We start from the raw sequence: 20,821 nt of genomic DNA on the forward strand, positions 1-20,821 counted from the left end.
GATATTGGAAGAAGTTGAGTCTTGGGGCTGTTGGCATGGAGTGAATGTATTTTTCATGTGAAAAAGACATGAATTTTGGGGAGCCAGGAATGGAGTGCTGTGGACTGAACTGTGTTCCCTCAAAATTCATAAGTTGAAATCCTAACTCCCAACTTGGGATTGGTGCCCTTATAAGAAGAGATTCCAGAGAACTTGCCCTCTCTCTCTCTGCTATGTGAGGATACAGTGAGAAGGCAACCCTCTGTAAGCCAGGAAGAGGGTCCTCACCAGACTCAACCACGCTGGCACCTGATTTTGGACTTCTAGCCTCCAGAACTGTGTGAAAATAAGTTTCTGTTGTTAAACTCCTCAGTCTATTGTATTTTGCTATGGCGGCCTGAGCTATGACAAGGTGACATTGTCCAATAGAGAACTGGACTGACAGTACTGAAACTCAGAAGAGAGGACTGAGTGAAGTAATGAGGGAAGAATGAGAATTATAGCAATATATTAGTGTTCATCTAGCCAGAAAAGAGATGGGAGATTTCCAGGCAGGGGAATTGGTTCAAGGGAAAGTTTGAAGCCAGGAAAAAGCTTATGATGTGTTAGAAAAACAGTAAGTCAAATAGCTAGCAGGAGGAGAGAGTTTTTGAAGGAAGAGATAAAGGCTCAAAGTTAGTTTCGAGCAACAGGGTCGTGATTCATATATGAAGATGAGGCACGCATTTCTGAGGCACTATGCATTATCTGGTTTGTAGCCGTGGAGAAAAATTTACACTGATCCTTCCATATGCTTGTCCATTCTAGTTCTTGAAGGTAATACGGTTGGACCATTAAAGCAATTTCAAATCCTAAGGTACTCTGATTCAACTGCACATTTTTAACATGCCTGACTTAGATGAAGGGTGGAGTCTGTTACTATCTATAAAAAGGTATTAGCTAGCAGAAAGCGCTGTCAAAGCTGTGACTTTGACTTTAGTAACAACACTATTTAGTCCAGCGATCACCAAGGTGCGTCCACAAACTCCTCAGGAGTACACAATGTGATCTATGAGGCCAGCATCAGAAAAATACTGGAACTTCTATTTATGTTCATTTTAATCTCATGTTTTGGTGACTATTTTGTAACATGCATATAATTATAAATATGCATTTATGAGGGTGTGTTTAAAACATTTACTAATAGGTCTATGCAAAATAAAAGTTTAAAGATTATTGCTTTAATCAATTATATTATTCTGAAGGTGGAAAGACTTGAATGATTTGGTAGGGATCTTGCGTGGTATTCCTTAGGATTTGAAGCTAAAAGGATTTCAGTATGAGATTAATAAGGTCAGACTGTTTTTCAGAGAGCTCATTCTGAAGACTCACTGGAGGACAGGTCTGAGGTGGATGGTGAAAAGCAAGGTGAGTAAATGGCAAACTCTTCCACTCTGAGTAGTAGATAATGAGAGTTAAATCTAGAGGGAGTGGTAATAAAGACAGAGAGAAGGACTGAATCAAGCAAGTAAGCTTACAGCTGAAGTAAGCAGGATGTGTTGATCGATTGAATGACAAGTGTGAGAGAAAAAGAATGCAAGATGACTCCAGGGTTTCTAGCTTACACGACCAGTTCAAGTTATCTGCTATTGAAAATACAATTAGGGAAGGTTTAGGGGTAGTGTACGATCGTGCAGTTATAACCATGTTGAATTTGAGATGCTCAGGCCTTTGATAGGTGAAGATACATGAAAAGAGCAGGGATCTGAGGCTCAGAGGAGAGGTCTGGATGGATGTATGAATTTAAGAGTCAGAACAGCTACAAGGAGAGGGGCTTTGGAAGTATTAAGGGTGAGAGTAAAAAGTTAAAAAGCAGGAACAAATGTGCTGGGAAATGTCAGGAAGACTGACATGCCAGGGAAGCAAACGCAAGTCACTCTTGTTCATCTGATCTGATCTTTGTGGTTTGACCTTTTAAAGCGAATGGATGAAGCAGAAAATGGTGCTTCAGGGCTGTTGGTAGTTTTCAATCTCTGAAAGCATTTGCTCTTGGTTCAAGATGGCATCATGAGGAGTGAAAGGAAAACTTCATTGTGAAAAATTACTGGAGCGGTAATTTGGTTTCTATATTACAAAGAATAATGACTTTAGTATTGGATGTTGGAATTTAACTAAATACATGCAAATTTATGTATTTGGTAAAATATTGCCAAAAATTTGTTAAGATAAATGAAAAATAACTCCATCAAATTAATTTCACTTTATCATATTCTGAGAAAAACTTTATGTATTGAAAAAGTAACATATGTGCTATTTCATCCGAGCTAATTAAAAACATACCATTCTTTCACATTTTTGAGCCTTTGAATATTCTTTTCCTTCATCCTCAATGTTCTCCCTCCACATTTCATCCTAGTGAACTCCTACTCAACCCTCAACACTCAATTAAAAGTTTATATTCTTAGAAAGCTTTATTTTGTCTCCCTCATATGTTGTCTCACTTATCTAGGCTTCTGTGGAACTTTTTCTATTACCTAATTTATTATATTTTACTAAAATTATTATTATCTTCCACTGTAGATTGCATTTATTTGTTTACTTTTAACAGAGTATTATTTATTTTTCTTTCTTACTGACTCTTGGATACAGAAGATTGAGCTAATAATGCTCTTTATTTCATGGTACAGCGTCATCATTTTCCCAGTCCCATTCTCCTCCCCTCATCCACAGGTAACATTCTCAGGTATCTGTGACATGTTTTTCTTCTTTATATTGTCACTGTAAAAAAATATATAACATAAAACATACATATTTAAAATGTTTCTCCCTTTTTTCTCTAAGCACTGTATTTTAAAAAATTGTAGATATATCTCCATATTGTATGGCAGGTATCGAATCTGTTGCTTTTAAGAGCTTCATGGGTATTCATGGTGTGGCTCCTCTACTTTTACCTATGACCTCTGTTACCTCAGCTTGGAGTTAACACAAAGACTCCTGCAGTATACGTTCTTAGATATATCCTCTCATAGATATGACTGAAACATTTTTTTTTGACAGTTGGATTATTGGGCCCTAGAACATATGTAATTTAATGTGAATAACAATTAGAATATTCTCAAGAGTAACGACAGGAATGAGGGAGATCCTATATCATCATATCTCTACCAATAAATGACAACACCTAGCATTTTAATTTTTGCAAACACATGAGTATAAATAGATAATGTTATCTTAGTTTTATATTTTTAATCGTTAATGAATTTGAGGATCTTCACATACTAGTTGGACATTTGGACTATCTCTCATATAAATTCATATTCTTTGTTGATGTATTATGGACTTTTGTTTCTCTTTCTCGTTGATTTGCAGGACTTTAAAAATTCGAATATATTTTAGATATTGTTTCTTTGTCAGTTTTAGACACTGCCATGTTTTTTTCTCAGTATTTCCCAATCTGTTACCTTTACTTATAGTGTCCTTCATTGAAGAATTAACTTACATAATTAAATCATTAAATATTTGTCATTATATATCCATATAGATTAGAGAATATATTCACTATGCATGGGGTCAGAATTTGCCATGCCAAAATATGTCTCTTTGGCAGAAGGATTATTTTAGGCTAATTGCTTTTTAAGAAACAGCAGACATGGGAGGAGCTCTGAAAACCAGGTAGAAGTTACCGTTTGTAGGTGACATTGCATGTATAAGGGAAATCCCCATGTGTGAGGGTGTCTCTCTCCCTGTGCCAAGAAGAGGGGGATGACCTTACCTCTAGAAACCCTTACCAACGCAGACAGTATTAAATCTGCATCACAATCTCACCCTTGTTTACTGAGCTTTTCCCGGTCACCCCCTTAGCTGACCCCCCACCCCCAACATCCTCTTTTGTCTTTAGCTAAAAATGGTATTTAAGGTGGGGGCTTCAGTTATTTTGGCAAATTACTCAGTTTTCTTGAGTCTCTCCCATGTACACGTGTTATTAAACTTTCACTTGCTTTTCTCCTGTTAATCTGTCTCATGTAGGTTTAATTCCCAGGCTAGCCAGAAGAGTCTAGAAGAATGGAAAGAAAATATTCCTCCCTGACAACTACATTTGTTAAAAAGTATCCAGCCAGATTTATGGTTAGGATTTCCCGCAATAATCTTGTGACTTGAAATGTTCGTATTATGAACTTTCGAAATGTTCCTGTAAAAAGCACAGACTTTCTCTCCATTGATTTGGAAGGTCTTTCATATTATTAAACAGAGTTTTAGATTACTTTCCATATTTTTGGTATATTCTTTTGTTGACACAAAATAACCACCGACCATCTATAGATAAGAGAGATAAGGTGAATTTTAATTGAGCCAGGGTGAGGATTATGATCCAGTAAGGCAGTTTTCACAAAGGAAAAAAGTGTGCCGGAGAAGCATGGTTTTCAGTACAGGTTTATACCTCTTTAGAACAAAGAACATACATTAAAGTCGCCCAGGATACATATTCATCAAAGTTTCAGAGAGGTATTCAGTTGCAAATTAGCAGGTCCACATGACCCTGAGGTTGGGGAAGAGACTAATACAGAGTTACCGGATTAGGAATAGGGCCTGGGAGGGAAAGTATGTGTTCTTATCTTGAGAGTGCATTCTTTACTTTAATGGTTGAAGCAGGTGTACAATGTGTGTTTGATAGGCCATACATCAGATTTCAAGCCAAATCAGTTTTGAACCATATATCTCAGTATGTGAAAATCTTTTGTCACTTTCTTAATTCTTAAGTACTTTATTATTATTATTTTACTATTACAAATTGTATCTTGATCTTGGATATATTTTCTAGTTTGTTATTGCCTATGTACAGAAACGGTATTTATTTTTATATGTTGATCCTGTTCCAGGAAATATACTAAACTTAATTCTGGTACATTATTAATGATGTTGGCGTTTCAAGGTAAATTATTTTATCATCTTTAAATAATAACAATTTATATCTTCATTTTCAAAACTTGTACATCTTGTTTGTCTTTTCCTATAATATTTTTTCAGAACTTCCATACTCTGTCAAACAATAAAAGTTATAATGGGCGGGCCGGCCCCGTGGCTTAGCAGTTAAGTGCCCGCGCTCCGCTACCGGAGGCCGGGGTTGGGATCCCAGATGCGCACCGGCGCACTGCTTCTCGGGCCATGCTGAGGCCACGTCCCACATACAGCAACTAGAAGGATGTGCAGCTATGACATACAACTATATACTGGGGCTTTGGGGGAAAAAAAAGGAGGAGGAGGATTGGCAATAGATGTTAGCTCAGGGCCGGTCTTCCTCAGCAAAAAGAGGAGGATTAGCACGGATGTTAGCTCAGGATTGATCTTCCTCACAAAAAAAAAAAAAAAAATTATAATGGGCATCCTTGTGTTGGGGTGAAAAAAATTTCTCCTCTACCCTACTGAATTCTTCTGGCTGGTCTAAGAATTAAATTGACATGAGACCAATTAACTGGAGAAAAACAAACAGAAGTTTAACAACATGTGTACATGAGAGAGACCCAGGAAAACTGAGTAACTCTCCAAAATGTTGGAAGCCTTCACTTTACATACCATCTTTAGCTAAGGACAAAAGAAGATATTGGGGTGGGGAGTCAGTTATGGGAGGTTACCAGAAAAAGCACTGTAAATAAGGGTAAGGCTGCTATGTAGATGTACGTCATTTCCTTCTGCAGAGATAGGAATTTCTAGAGGTAAAATCATCCCCCTCTTCTTGGTACAGCCAGGGAGACACTCTTACAAATGGGGATTTCCCTTATACATGTAAATACCTCTTACAAAAGGGTAACTTCTGCTTAGTTTTTAGAGCTTTTCATATGTCTGCTCTTTCTTAAAAATAATTAGCCTAAAATAATTCTTATGCCAAACAGGTATATTTTGAGGTCACAAATTCTGCTCCCCTACACTTGTGCTTTATTTTAACAAGGGACTGTATCTAAATGTCCTTTTTAAGTAGAATATTTGCTGTTGGTTTTTGATTAGAAATTTACCAGATTAAGAAAATTTCCTATAATTTGCTTTTTTCCCTCTTATACTGTATGTTGATTTATATCAGATGATTTTTCTGCATCTGTTCAGGTAATCAAGAGTTTGCTACTTTCATCTGTGGCCAATTACACTGGCATATTTTCTGATATTCAATCATCCTTGCATTCTTGGGGTAAACAATACTTGATTATGATGTATTATAATCATATATTACAATCTGATGGCTTCAGATAGCCAGTATTTCTTAAAAATATGTGCCTCTCTGATTGCATATAAAAAAGGACTATAATTTTCCCTTATTTGCACTGTTTATATCCAGGATTGGAATAAAAGGTCCAGTAGCCTCATAAAATGGCAGTATTGTAGTGTATTTCTCTCTCTCTCTCTCTTTCTATATTGGCACATAGATAGATAGAAAGTATCATTCTTTGTAATGGTATTAACCTGTATTATTATATATATACGATTTTTTTATTCCTTGTTTTCCTTAATAGTAAATTTCTAATATTATCTCTTATCATTACATTTTAAAGATATCACTTTAATAGTAATGTAATATTCCATAAAATAAGTAATACTCCATAAAATAATTTGTGAATTTTTTTGAAAATCTGCCTTCTAAATAAAGCTATAATAATAATTACATGTTTTGACAAAGCAAACCCCCATACAGGATAGGGAGTTCCCTGTGTCCCAGGGGAAATGATATCATGGACTTTGTATCGTTAGCATATAAGCAGTGTCAGGCACATACGAAGGGCTTGATGCATATGTTAGGTGAATTATTGGATGAGTGAGGGAATGGTCATTTTCCCGCACAGGTGTCTGTTGATTTGGCTAATGAGATTTATGTTTACTGACACTACAGAATAGGCATTGAATTGGACCACTGGATTGAGCTAAAAAGCACAGAAATATGGAAACTCTATAAGGCAAATTCTAATAATTCTCCTCTCTGTTTGGCTCTACTTCTGAAACAGTTGATGTATCAACATCTATCTGACTAAAGACTGATGAGCTCCTGAAGAATGGTGTATGTAATATAAGTAATATTTTGTGTATCAGAAGAAAGTTTATTTTAAAGAGATAATAATAGCTGTAATTTCTGCGGTATTTGTGTTGGGCTCTTTTCTGAAATTACCTTATCAAATCCTGACCATGGTCTATGAAGTAGATACTATTATTCCCGTATTTGAGATAGCAAATCAAGGTTAAGTAACTTGCCCAAGACCATGGAGCTAGCACATGGTGGAGACTCAATTCTGATTTAGATCTGTCTGACACCAAAGCTAGGTCTCTTGGACACTACACCTGTGATGTCAAATAAATTTCACCATGCAAATCAGTCTGAATGACTGGCACTGATTATATGGATTGGTGAGTTAAATAGAATTTCAGAGAAGCATTTAAGGTTTGGTAGGCAGAGAGCACAGAGATTAAGTTGCAGCAGCAGCCACCAAGGATTAGGGAGGATTAATGGCAACATTTGCTTCCTTGTCTAACACCTTCTTACCTCTACTACCTCCGAACACAGGGTGTGTTCATTAAACTGCTGAATCTTCTACTAACTAAAATATTCTCTCTGGTTGTATTCTTGGATTATTTTCATCGTGGACTTCTGCCTCCTGCCCCTCTAACGCTCCTCCTCCAACACCTCTGACATCAGCATAACAGTTGGCCTTCTCGTCTTAGTCTTGGTGTTCCAGAGAGGAAGAGAGCATTCTGCCTCCTCCTACTCTCAGTGGTGAGAGAGGATTCCATCATCTTTCTGTCTTCTTCACCTCAACCATATTAACAAGGGATTTAGGAAGCAAGAAGAAACTGTCAATTCCTGCAACCAAGAATTCACACACTGTCATTCTTTGGAAAGCAAATGGTTATATTCTGAGAACTGCTTGTCCTCTAAATAAAATGTAAGTTCATAAAAGTTTTAAATTCTATTATGTGAAAGGGAGGAAATGGGTATATATCTCACTGGAGTCTTTCGTTGACATGTGGCATCATTTCTTCTCTGTTTTTTTAATAAATTTTTTTCTGTTGGTTGGATGATATTGAAAGCTATTTTGGGGGAAATTTTCATGCTTTTTTCTCCTTGTGAACACTACTCATAAAGGGCCCTTTTTTTTGGCTCAGAGTAGTGGCCATTGCTCAAGGCCGGCATTTCCATTTTGTAATGTGGCGTCCATGAAAGGGGCTCTGCTACTTACAGTCACCAGTGGAGGTGCTTCATTAGATAGTGTTAGCGATAACTTAGCACATTTTGCTGGCTTCAGGGGAGCACTTACCCCCCAGGGCTCTGAGTTTGATTTGTTAGTGAATCAAGAGCAGACTTCCTAAGGAAGGATAGGTTTGTAGCTAAGCTTTTGCTGGATATTTAAAAAGAGTTAAAGTTTAAGATTAAAGACAAATGAATTTTTATGTCTACAAAGCTTTTTAGAGTTGTACTGACATGTTCTTCTCATGGATGAATTCACAGAGATATGGAGAAAGTGTTTCAGGAGCTACTAGCAAATACAGCTAGAAATAGTGACAGTCAGGGACCTGTGTGGACGCTTACATCTACCATTACAGTGGGAATGATTGAGTCCTTTTGTGAAATTTTGTGTCAAAGAAAAGGAAAGATGGAAGAACTAGATATAGACAAGTTTTCAACTGTAAAAACCTTCTATTTTAGCTTGTGAATCCATTATTTTTTTTCCAACTTGATTAAGATGTAATTGACATATAACATTGTGTAAGTTTAAGGTGTACGACATCATGATTTGGTGAATCCACTCTTATGGGACTGGAATTCTTCCTACTGTATATGTGCATCTCTCTGCTTCCCTTTTTCCTGTCTTCCTGCCTTGTGCCCATGTCCTTCTATGACCTCGACGAAGAAGAAATAAAGAAATTCACAGCCCCCATTCAGAGTAAGCTCAAGTCTTCCCATCTGATGAAAGCATTGTGTGGAAATGCAACAGGTGAACATTTGAAGTAGACTTTGTAAGATGTAGATCCTATTATGAATAAGAAAACTTTCTTTTCATTTTGTATTTTATGCTTTATTTTTAAAAATTCAAACCAGAAGTTTTAAATACTTTGATTATAGAGATTATAGGTATCCTTGCGTACACACCAAAGTTGCATACTTAATGTTTGTATTTTTTACATTTTTAAATTTAGTTTAATCAGCTAATTAAAATTGCCTGGAATTTAGTCAGTCCTGGACAGTTTTCAACATCAAAGTGCTTTCATAAAGGAGACAGAGAATAGGAATAGTATTCCACTGAAGTATACAAAAAGGCACAGCCATGGTCTCCACCTTCCAGACACTTTTGATCCCATATAGACACAAATGAGCAAGTCTTTTCTTTTTATTGTATGAATTCTGATCAAAAGCTCTATTAACAAATTGTGTGGGTTAGGCCACACAACATTTAAATTATAGTGAGTATCAGAATATGTCTGAAGAATGAGGAGGCTGTGCACCAACCGAGGTTGCAGTTTATATTTTTGAGCCTCAAAGGGGAAGGAAGCTGTGCTGATAAATGACGCTCGTAATAAGAATTTCACTCTGTGGTGTAGAAAATATACTTTTAAGTCACATATTGGTTTACTGTGATCAATTTTATTTTATTAAACCATACACAGAAGTTTTTGAGGAGGGAAGGTGAAAATACACAGAAATAAGAAACATGTAAATAAAAGAGAAAAATACTGAAAACAGTATGTAGCCATCTATAAGAAATGACTTTTGGGGGTTGATAGATAAATAATCAATACAAAGATTCAAATTGATAAAATTTTTCTCTAAACATTGTAAAAGTTATTTACTATGCTTGGATATACATTTCTTTTTTAAACATTTTCTTTTGATTATAAAAATTTTGCTTCCTCTCCATAAAATTTTTGGAAAATTCAGCAGCACGTGAAAAAGAAAAAAAGCATCCATTTTTCCACCGCCATTCAAAACCTCTGATACTTTTTGGCGTATTTACTTCCAGGCTCTTTTCTACATATGTGCACATAATTGAGATAATTTTGTTTATATGTATTTTGTTATTTTTTTACATTTTGTTTTATATCTTCAAGGTTTTTCCTTACTATTGCATCATTGGTGTGACTAAAAATTATTTTCCAGTGAATTTCCATCTTACTTGCTACGCGCTGAGTGATCTTGGCTCCCCTGGGCACCTAGTCTCCTTCCACTCTCCCCTCACTCCTTCCCCTCTAGCCATGCAAGCCTCTTCTCTCTTCCTTAAACATGCCAAGCCTGTTCCTCTTTTGGGGGTCTTTGTCTTTGCCATCCTTCTGCCTGCAGCACTCTTCCCTTTAATGTTTGCATGGCTTCCTCCCTCCCTTTGTTTGTGTCTGGTGTAATACTACCTTATAGGAAAGGACATCTCTGACCTCCCACTCTATTCGGTTTTCTTCGTACTACTTGCCACATATATTTATTATCTTATTGTCTATTTCCTCCTCATCTTACACATGCACAACACAAAACTCTAGGAGAGCAGAGTGGTTCGTTTGCTGCTCAATTAAATGAGCCTAGAACGGTGCCTGGTATATAATAGGCAACACATAAATGTTGAACAAATGATTAAATTTATTGGCTGCATAGTATTTCATTTCATAGATATACCTTACTTTGCTTAACTTTATGGTCAGACAGTGCTCTATTATAATGAACAAGGAAATAATTAGCATGTTTATAAATAAGTCTTTTATCTATCAAGCTTATATCCATAGGATTAATTCTTAACAGCAAAATTCTTGGGTTAACCATATGAAAAATTTGAAGCATTCATTTTAACAGTTTACTAACTCCTTTAGCAAATTTTGTAAGCAATTTGTACAGATTTTCAAATGGCCATTTGAATATTCTGTACTAATTTATACTTTTACTGATTTTCATATAAATGGCTATTTTACTATAATCTAGCCAGGAATGATATTGGTTTTTTTTAAAGATATAGAAATTTGAAAATTTGATTTTTTTTCTTTTTTCTTTTTTCTGCTGTGGAAGATTTGCTGTGAGCTAACATCCATGCCAATCTTCTTCTATTTTGTATGTGGGTCTCCGCCACAGCATGGCCGCAAACAAGTGGTGTATGTCTGCGCCCAGGAACTGAACCTGGGACACCGAAGCAGAGCTCACCAAACTTAACCAATAGGCCACGGGGCTGGCCCCCAAAATTTGTTATTTTTGAATGATGGAGAAGTAAAACGTATTTTCATGTGTGTTAGTGATTTGTTTTCCTCTTACATCAAATGTCTATTTCTATTTGCTGAATTTATTCTGTTTTATGTATTGAAGACTTATAGTTTTAATTACTGCTTTATTTATAAAATATATATATATATATATATAAATGATATATGTATGTATATTTTCCATAGGTAAAATACATGGACATAAACATACAAAATATTCAACTATATTAGTAATAAAATTTAACAGATGTCTGAGATAGACATTTAATGTAAGAGGAAAACAAATCACAAACACACATGAAAATACAAACTTTATACCTAAATGAAAGTTACTTAATAAATGAACTTCAGTTTCTTCCTTTTAAGATGATTTTTTAAGGTGTGCCTTTTTTCTTATATGTAATCTCTAATTGCTGAAACAACATGAAAAATTTTATTTTATCATCACCATCTTAAAAGGAAGAAACTGAAGTTTATATATTAAGTAACTTTCATAGTCTTGGTGAAGCACGCATTTGGGGTCTGTCTCCCAGTTCATGCCCTCTCTCCAATATGACATATAGTCAACACGTTTCCAGTCTGTTGTTGGACTTTAATTTTGTTTAAGGTGTTTTTGACAACAAGAATTTTACATTTAAATGTGATCAAATATATTCAGTTGAAGCACATGTAATGACCAATAGTTGACCATATTTGAGCCACAAAATGGCAATTTCATATGCTTTAACCTAATAGTATTTTCTTTATGACTTTTCCCTTTGATTCAAGGCTTTAGAAATGTTCTCAAATTCATATGTTTGGAATTCCATGTTAGAATTTTATACTTTCAATATTTCTATTTATTTTAAAATCCACCAGGGTATTTTTTCCAAGAAACTAACCAATTTTCCCAGCATCATTGATGGATAATCTTTTTATTTTTCCTGATAGTTGATGTTATCCTTATGCACTATAAAATTAGGATATATACTAATTGTATTTGTTTCCTAGGGCTTCCATAACAAAGTACCACAAAATGAGTGGCTTAAAACACCAGAAATGTATTGTCTCACAGTTCTGGAGGCTAGAAGTCCAAAATGAAGTTGTCAGCAGAGCCATGCTCCCTCTGAAATGTGTAGAGGAGAATCCTTCTGTAACCACGGGCCTGTTAGAGCCAGTTCGAAAGATCCCAACTCTCATCAACAGAGTGATTAAGAATTGTCTTTCAGAAAATTTGCACATAGCCAGAGCATGTGCAGAAGAAGAAATCTTGACCTGAAATGACTGTGGAACCAACGATTCTCCACCCCATTGAACCAAAAGACTGGGACATGACTGGAGCTTGAAAGTTCGACTCTCATTGGAAAAGAGGTGTCCGTCACCCAGGAAGATCCAGGGTTAAAATCGCTTCCCCACCTTCCATAAATGTTTAAAATCTTACCATAAATACTTAAAGCCCACCAATCAAAACCTGTCCCACCAGCATTTCCACATGCCAGCCTGTTCTCCCTAACCTCTTAAATTTCGCGCCAAATCCTGAATCGGGGAAACAGATCTCACAGCATATCTGTCCTGTCTCCTTGAAGATCAATCTCACAAACGAAGCTATTTTCTTTTCCCAAAAGCTGATGCCATAATTATTTGGTGTTTTTATGCACACAGGGTGAGAGAACACCATTTTTGTCCAGTAACACTTCTTTGCCTTTTCCTAGCTTCTGGTGTTTTGCCTGCAATCTTTGGTATTTCTTGGCTTATAGATACATCACTCCAATCCTCTGTCTTCCCATGGCACTCTCCCTCTGTCTTCACACCATCTTCCCTCATGTGTCTATGTCTCGGTACAAATTTCTACTTTTTAGAAGGACACCAGTCATATAGGATTAGGACTCACCCTAATGACCTCATTTTAACTTGATTACTCTGTAAAGATCCTATTTCCAAACAAGGTCACATTTTGAAGTACTGGGGGTTAAAACTTCAACATATATTTGTTTTTAAGGGGGAGAAGGGGGACACAATTCAACCTATAACATTAGCGTTGCTAAAAAAATATTAGATGCTTCACTCCATTTTATTCATCAATATCTCTATTGTGGGGAAGTGCACTGATAGAATTATTTTAGATTTTTTTTTTTTTTGCTGAGGGATATTCACCAGGTGCTAATATCTGTTGCCAATCTTCCTTTTTATGCTTGAGGAAGATTTGTCCTGAGCTAACATCTGTGCCAATCTTCCTCTATTTTGTATGTGAGTTGTTGCCACAGCATGGCTGCCAACGAATGCTGTAGGTCCGCACCTGGGAACTGAATCTGGGCCACTGAAGCAGAGCATGCCAAGCTTAACCACTAGGCCACAGGGCCAGAGCCTGAGAACTATTTTAGTTTTATAAGTTTTACTTTTATCCTAGAATCAGTCTTCTAATGTCAATCTATTTTTCATTAAAAATGTCTTAGCTATTCTCAAATATTTTTATTTCCAGGTAAGTTTCTAAGTATTGTTCTTCCAACTTCTGCTAAATCTATAAATTAATTTGGAAAGAACTGACATCTTTTCAAGAGTCATTCTTTCTATTGATGAGGATGGTAGGCCTTTCCATTTATTGTGTCTTCTTTTGTTCCTACACACACACTTTTACACTTGTCTTCATAAAGTACTCTAGGAACACTGAAACAGCTTATTGCCCAGTGTTTCACAGCTGTGCTCCTATTGTGAATTAGATCTTTTCTCCTTTTTGTTTTCCAAATGGTCATGGCTAGTACATGTCAGGATGCTATTTATTTTTATACAATAATATGATATTTAACACATTTATTAAACCACTCTGTCTATTCCAATAGTATATAAACTAGTTTTATAGACATGCAATCATCATATTGTCTTACAAGGGCTTATATATATATTTTTTCAGCTTTTAAAATGTTGCACTATTTTATTTTATTTCCAGTTTTATTTTTTTGGTCAGAACTTTTATGAATAATAATTATGAAAAATGAGAGTTAATATTGTGCTTCTTTTCTTAGGCAATTTATTATGAATGTCTACAGTATTTCACCATTTTAATTATAATTTTTGGTGCTTGATAGAAATATTCATTTTCCTATTAGAAAATATTCCTCTCTTTAATTTTGAGCTTTTAAATCATGAATGAATATTTTAGTTTAACAAATAGATTTTATTTTACATATATAATTTGTTGTATTACATAATGGACCTATTGACTGGTTAGATGGAACTTTACCGTAGGAGTCTACATCATGTGGAATTGCTTTATTCTAAATCACTGCCTTGACTGTGAAATCCTGATCTTTCATCAGAATACTGGAGTTCTTATGATGAATTTCTGCTAAGTTTAAAAGTATAATGTTTAATGTAAATTCCAGCTCAATATCATTCTTAATATCTTTCTTATTTTCATCAGAAAATCAGCATTTTGTCACAAGTCTTGGAAACAGTACATTTTATTGTATATAATTTATATCTCAATAAAGTTGATTTAAAATAAAAAATACAGGGGCCGGCCTGGTAACGTAGCAGTTAAGTTTGTGCACTCTGCTTCAGTGGCCCAGGGTTCACAGGTTCGGATCCCTGGTGCGGACCGACGCACTGCTTGTCAAGCCATGCTGTGGTGGCGTCCCATATAAGGTGGAGGAAGATGGGCATGGATGTTAGCCCAGGGCCGGTCTTCCTCAGCAAAAAAGAGGAGGATTGGCAACGATATTAGTTCAGGGCTGATCTTCCTCACAAAAAAAAAAAAATACAGAAAGCCAGCACTGTTTAAGCTTTTTATTCATATTAATTGATTAATTTAATTATGGTCATATGACAGGCACTGGGGACACAAGTGAGCCATCAAGAGTAGCAACAAAAAAGACATTTTCGCCTTCTTCTCCTGGAATATTTGTTGGGGGAGAAGAATGGCACATATCACTCAAGTATTGCCATTATGAAAGAGCAGTTTATAAATGTTATAAAGAATCTAACGGAAAAGAACACTTCACAGAGTCACGTAGGAGTAGAGGTGTAGCAAGTCGACAAGGAAGTGGTGGTCTGGGAACACTTTTCAGAGAATTCTTGAAATGAGATTGGAAGTATTAGCGAGAATGGAAACTTGAAGGGGAGCAGGAATAGCACCCTAAAGAGAGAGAGATCCTTATGTCGACCCCTGTGATCTCAGTAAGCCGAAATGTCCGAGAAACTGAAAGATGACCAGAGGGACCAGGACTGTAGAAGGGGAGCAGGAGGATAGAGCAAGATGCAGTTGACAGGTCAGACAATGCCATCTCTGTGTTACATGAAGAAGTTTGGTTTGATCCTAAGAACACTGGGGAGCTTCTGAGGGATTTAGCACAGTCAGATGGATTAAATTATCATGGACCATGGAGAAGGCAAGTGAAATGAGGAGAAGTGGATGAATTAACAGAACTTAGGAAATAAAAGTCCATAACAAAATGAGAAATTAAACCTTCTTCAAATGCCTCCCAAATCAAGAGAAGGGAACAATGCAGGTCTCATGTCAGGCTAGGCTCCAAGAGTACCTGTTTCCTTCTCAAATTAGAGATTGATAGCTCTGGGTGAAGAAGTTCTCTGCTGAGAACTGGGGTTTTCCTATAGTTTAGGCATTATTAAGTAGACACTCAAACCACAATATTATAACCTTGAACCAAGAAACTTTTTCTTTAAAAAAATTGTATAGGTCACATTTTTTAATTAATTCAGACTTCCCTCAATTTCAATTTGTCCATTAGCTCTGTGTAGTAAGACTCTTTTGGTTGTATTGAGCATAAATCAACTGAGGTAGCTTAAGCAAAAACCACAGCCTTGGGACTAATTGATGAGAAACCAGATTGCATGTTCTCTCTCTGTCTCCGTCTCTCCCTTATGCCTTCCCTGTGTCTATGTGTCTATCTTTTCAGATAGACTTCCCAATCTACTTAATGAAATATGACTGGCATCGAGTTTATATGTTTCAGATCTCTTTCTCTCTCTCTCTCTGTCTCTCTCTCTCATTTTAATTGTCTCTTTCATTGGCCTAATTCTAAATTCTGTGGAAGGGATTCTTGAACAAACCAGTTTGAATCAAGTGTCCAACCCTTGTCCAATTAGCCACAGCCAGGATGGTCAGTTATAAATCAAAATGCCTGCTGGGGACACCTCTTGTCTGGGGAGAAGGAAGTTGTTGGGGGTTAAGGGGGTGAATTGAGGAAGGAGGACATTCCAAAAAGTTTTATTACACGTTTATAGATTTCTTTTCTAATTCTGCTTAAATACTAAACTTAAAAATGGCCTGGATAATAACATATTTTAGTACAATCTTAATAAGTTAGAACTGCTAATACATATCAAGACTCCTCAAAAATACATTGGAAATATTTTATAGCATCATAATATATGTATTTTTACATTAAGATTTATAAAACAAAACATATTGTGACCAGTTATTTTGAACGCACAGCACGCTCTAGGATACAAACAGAAGCAACTTTTTGCTTTTCCATTAAGTTAGCTTAACAATTCCTTTCTGCCCCAGGGTGAACTCCATGTAAGTCCCGTTGCTTTCCCAGTCCTTCTTGATGAAAGCTGTCTGGTCACTTTGAAGCATTAAAGAATACACTGCAGTGTGATAACTGAAATCTGTAACCTCGAACTTAAATCCTCCCTCATCTCTGAGCTAAGGTTTACTTCAGGTAAAGAAGTAGATCACTACTTTCCTTTCCCTCATTCTGCCTCCTTCCAGACTCACTGGCCCTTGTTTTGGACCCCTGGAGGAAAAGCTTTAGGTGAAAGGGCACCATTCCTGTAGCTGTTAGGTTCTGACGGGGCATCCGAAGGCTTGGGAACTGGCAGATCTGAAAGCTAACTTGTCTTTCATGAGACATGTTTGAGGGTTGCTTATGGTTGATTGTTTACGACTCATCGCTCATCCAGGTGGCCCTCCTGGGGCCACCCCAGGCCAGCTCCATTTGGCAGATGTCACAGCTAGACCCCAGAAACACACATTTTCCCCATCAGTGAGAGTGTAGCTCACTGCACTTGTAGCCATGCCTCTGCAGACTGGAGATACGTGGCCACAGCCTCTCACTTCAGACTTTTAAGATATGGGTTAGAGTGCTTTTGTCCTCTACCTGTAGGGGATCTACGTATATTATGCTCTTTTAACAGTCACCTTGCAGTCCCTATCATTGGGCTTCACATGAAGGCGAAGCACTCCCCTTCCATTCCCCACAGAGCACACCAAAAATTATCCCCAAACTCTCTTTTTACTCTTGAAGTATGGTCTGTGGAGCCACAGTATGACCTGGGACCTTGTGGAAATTGTAGAATCTCTGGTCTCACCTCAGCCCTACTGCATTTTAACAAGATCCCCAGGTGATTTACATGCAAATTAAAGTTTAAGAAGCACTGTTTTGTGTTACCTCAGCTATTTTAGATCCTTAATAGGAAAGATGGGTGAAAATTGGCTGAAATGCATTTCATAATGTCTTAGCATGTCTTGCATAGGTAGTCCAGAACTGGGAAAGGGTTCTGGCCTTTGCGATCTCAGCTAACACTGAAACAGAATAAGAGACCCACTTTAATATGCATTATTCTAATACTGCTCATAAAAATGCAAAATTTGGGAAATGAGGTAGATAGAAAACTTTTACAATCATACCACCAGAAGATAGTTATTGCTAATGTTTCCACTTTTATTTATCAAATTACATATTTGATATTATACTCTAAACACTAGCAATGTAATATGAGTTTTAGTGTTATTACATGTTTCCTAAAGCAAAAATGAAATCATTTGTTTTCATTATATATATTATACATGAACATATGTTCTTATAAAAATCAAAATGCCAAGGATTATTGGTTAAAAAGCTATAATTCCCTTCCATTCCTCCACTCACCACCTCTTCCTACCCCTTTCTCCTCTCCTTAGCCAAATTTACTTTATTATTTGGTAAATAATCTTGAAGACATTTTTTCTATATTTACATATAGAAAGATATTTTAATAGGAATTGGTCTATAATATAAATCTGTTCTGCAACTTAAGTTATTTAAACCTGACATTCCTTGGTGATCCTTGCATGTTAACACATTTAGATCTAAATCATACTTTTAATTACTACATAGTATTCCAAATTTCTCAGCTAGCAGATATACTTTATAAGGGAGATAATATTTTAAAGCATTTGAATTGGATTGCTAGATGATTTTCAAAAGCATTCCCAGAAACTTATGCATGTTGTGTCATAATTATGAATTACTTTTATCCCCTATTCAACCAAGTTTCATTGATTCTAGATATTTTCTTGATATGTATGTCTATACAATATACTATGAAGTTATTCTTTTAAGCTCTACTCTGAACATTTCTATGTACCTAGATACATTATTATTATTTTTAACAATTACAGGATGTTCTATTTATGATGATGTTAAGTAACATTAATGTGAATGAAAAATTCTGTAGTATTTTTCTAGGTTTAGATTACCTATAAAATTGCTATTTTCTAGTTTAAAACTGAAAAACTATTTGTAGGTCTTGAAGGTTTTTGTATCTCCTCTTTTCTAATTTTCAAACTTATTTTTATGCTTAATAGTCATACTTCTGGCTCCCAAATTTATATCTGTAGCCTGAATTTGTACATCCCACTGTCCACTTGTATATCCAACTGCCTCCTTAACATCTTAACCTGGAGGTCTAGTAGGCACCTCACACTTAATATCGCCAAAAGCAAACTCCTGATCTTTTCTCTCTGCAAAACCTGCTTCTCCCACAGTCTTTTCCATCTCAGTTAAGGACGACTCCATGCTTAGTCCAAAAATTTTAAAGTTGTCCTTGAATTCTCTCTTGTCTCACAATACGCAGTGAATCCTCCAGAAAATCCTTTCACAGTGTATCCAAGAGTTTCACTCCTGCTCACTACCCCTCCTCTCACCATCATCTCTCACGGGGATCATGGCAATAGCCTCCTTACTGGTCTTTTCTCTTCTATTCTGCTCCCTAGTTTGGTCACAGAGCAGCCAAAATGATTCATTTAAAATTTAAATCAGTTTATATCTCTCTTCTCTTCAAAACTTCTAATGTATTTCCATCTCACTCACATAAGAAGTTAGAGTTCCTAGAATAACCTGCAAGACTATAGTCTGATTTTAGACTTCTAAAACCCTTATGACTTCATCTTCCACTGTTCATCTCACTTCCTCTGCCCCGGCCACACTGCTAATTCTAGAATATCAGGAATTAACCCACAGGATGGCAGTCCTGCCTTCTACTCTTCTCACTTCTCATTCCCTCTGCCTGCAACACTCTTCCCATTCTTAGATATAAAGCCACACCTCTCACCTCCTTCATGTCTTTATTTAACAATGTCACTTTGGTGAGGTCATCTCTGAATACCCAATTTAGAACTGACCTCTCAAATGATCTACACCTCCTTTTTGGATTATTTCTATACTTAATATTCCTGACTTTTAAATATTTATTTTTTCTATTATCTTTTTTTATCCACTACAATGTAAATTTCCTGACAGCAATGATTTTGGTTGGTTTTGTTTACTTATCTCCACTATCTGAAACAGAGCTTGGAGCATAAGAGGAGTTTAGTAAATAATTAATTAATGAATAAATGATTCAATGAATAAATTTACTCTTCTCCACTAAATGAATCCTAAATGCACATGTGCATATATATTGATATTCTAATGTTATTTAACATTAACTCATCATTAGTCATGTAAATGCAAATTAAAACGAGACAATTTTTGTCTGTAACATCAAAAAAAAAAGAAGAAAGAAAAAGAATAATAAAACCCATGTTGATAAAAATATGGGGAAATTACTCTCTTTCACTGCTTGTAGAAGAATTTAAATCAAAGGCTTTAAAAATGTGCTTCCCTGTTGACCCAACAATTGTACTTCAATAAAAAAGTATTCTGAGAATATAATCATGATATTTGAAAATCTTAATTTTTAATGATATTAGGCCCAAAATGTTTTACAATTGTAATACATTTGAAGCAACTGTTTACCCAAAAAGGATTAGTTAACATATATTCCATGTTTGAGATGGAGTGTGATGCAATTATTAAAAATAATGATGTGAAAGATTAAGTGATAACATGGAAAACATTCCCATATATTATTAAATGAACCAAAGCAAGTTATAAATCAGTTTATACAGTCTGTTCTTTAAAATACCATAGACCAATAATCTCCATCTCTCAATGGTTCTATTTAGTTCTTCTGAATTTAACCTTGCAGTAGTTAAACAATTCCTCTCTCACAAGCAGACAGAATAGTCAGCAAAGCACTTGCTGATAGCATAAGGACAACACCCTTGCTGTCAGTGAGTTTTAGTAGCCTGACAAAATATATTACTTATGCTCTGATTTGTTTTCCATTTTAATTAAAATGATTGTTTACTAATAACCTGATTTCTAGGGTAATTTATTTTGAGCATTGAACCCCTGGCCTTTTGCTAATTTGAATTGATGCCATTTTTATAAGAAGTAGTGAGAAATGCTAATGTCAGTTTTCCTGGGTTATTGAACACAGTTGAGTGATCCTTATTTAAATCTCTCCATGTCTCATCTTCCAAGACTTTTCACGGTCTTGCTTTCTCTCTTCCTGACCTTTCTTTCCTCTGGCATTTTTCTTTCTTATTTCTCCTTTATCCTAAGTGTTC

Source organism: Diceros bicornis, chromosome 23 (genome assembly GCF_020826845.1).
Source record: "Diceros bicornis minor isolate mBicDic1 chromosome 23, mDicBic1.mat.cur, whole genome shotgun sequence".
Classification (NCBI taxonomy): domain Eukaryota; kingdom Metazoa; phylum Chordata; class Mammalia; order Perissodactyla; family Rhinocerotidae; genus Diceros; species Diceros bicornis.